The 1,653-nt window shown below is 48.1% G+C and overlaps 1 pseudogene; it reads right to left on the reverse strand.

Moving 5' to 3' along the window:
• Nucleotides 1–250: 250 nt before the first annotated feature.
• Nucleotides 251–983, reverse strand: LOC118834060 (annotated as a pseudogene).
• Between the last annotated feature and the right edge of the window lie 670 nt (nucleotides 984–1,653).

Consider the following 1,653-nt stretch of genomic DNA (forward strand, 5'->3'; position numbering starts at 1 on the left):
GGGATTCTTGAGTCAATAAGTTACAAATATCCTCTTGGGTGAATTCAGCCACTTGTGTTAATAAAGACTGTAGGCTTCTGCTGGTGGTGATTCATATGGCCTCAGTATAAGTCTGTCTGAATTAAAAACTGGTTTAGGTCATTTTTGCAGAAGGGAAAAAGATGTTTCTTCTCCTGCCTCTCCACTGTGGAAAGATAGAAAGTTCCCTCCTTCAGTAATATGCGGCATCTAATCTCAGTATAAGTAATCTTCAATGATCAACATCTGCATCCTCAAACTGTCCAGTGACAGTTGGTGTGGTATCTATCTCCATCGCATCTTCATAATCCCTAATTGAGTCTTCTGTCCTTACTCCATCCATGTTATATTGGCTGCTCACAGACTGAGCAAGTATTCCTTCCAATCGCTCCAGAGTAGCTTGTCCTTCTGCAGTTAAATGAGACAATCCTTCTTCATAGGTGTAAAATGTAGGAATATCCCCTTGTCCTTGTTCATGTGCTTCCACATCATATTCTTCTCCATCATAATCATCTGAATCTTCATCCTCAGGAATCTGGATGTAAAGCTTGACATTCACACATTGCAGCAAACAATGCTTCCAATGCTGACTTGTCACTCAGTACAAATCTGAACTCAGCAATTGGTTCAATTTCTTCATCATTGTCCTCATCTTCTTTCCCTTCTGCCACTGGAGTTTCTTTTAGTTCTTTTGGTTCTTCTTCTCCAAATCGAGCATTGACCATAACATACAAGTGCTCTTGTGGATAGGCATTTAGGTCCCTGGAGAAAGCATGTAAACTAATGTTGGGATAGTCCAGCAAAAATCCTATTCCAGAGCCATCTAACCAGGACAGGCAGCTCTCAGTGATGCAGAGGGTGCTGGTGCCCAGGTCCTTGCCGTCCAGCACTGCTTTGGTGTCAGGCTACTGCTGCCAAAGCCCGTCTTCTGGGCTGGGTGGAGGGAAGCTCTTCAGGAAACTCATCCTTTCAGCGGTGGCGGTGGCAGTGGCTGCCCAGCGGACAAGGGAGGAGGCGCTGGACTGGAGGCGAAGGTAATCTGGTCTTTGTTTTTCTAATTTGCTTCTTGCTCCTTATGATTACCTTTTTCCTGGCTTTTAAAGTGAATCTCTACTTCTAGGGCACAGGTGGTTCTGTCCCAAGCTTCTTGTGCTGGGGGCTAGGGGCCTGGTTATTGGCTTTGTGTGCTGTGGCCTCTGGTTCTGGCAGCTGGAAGCTATATAATGTTGCAGCTTTCTTAGTACTGACCTGGAGCTGGCTGGTGTGTGCTGAGGCTGATGCCAGGTGAAGTCGTTCTGCATTTCCTCAGGTTTACACTAAAGCTCGCAGCTTGAGGTGTGGGGGAGATTGGTTCTGGCCACTGGGGGTCTCCTTCTCCCCTAGGGCTGTGCCAGAGCCTGGGTAGCCTCAGCCACTGGTGGATGCCCATACATGCTGGTGTCTGCTGATTCCCCTGGCTGTGTGGAGGCACACCTGGGGTCCTGGTATTGGTGCTTACCAGCTCCACCACCCTTTGTCTAAGGATCTCCCACTGGTCCACTGAGGTGGGGCTTGCTGCTGGCTTGCTGGGACACCTCCTGTCCTGTATTGGTCCCCTTCAGCCACAGCAAAAGGGACCTTCCCTATTTATCCCCC

This window comes from Trichosurus vulpecula, chromosome 1, assembly GCF_011100635.1.
Source record: "Trichosurus vulpecula isolate mTriVul1 chromosome 1, mTriVul1.pri, whole genome shotgun sequence".
NCBI lineage: Eukaryota > Metazoa > Chordata > Mammalia > Diprotodontia > Phalangeridae > Trichosurus > Trichosurus vulpecula.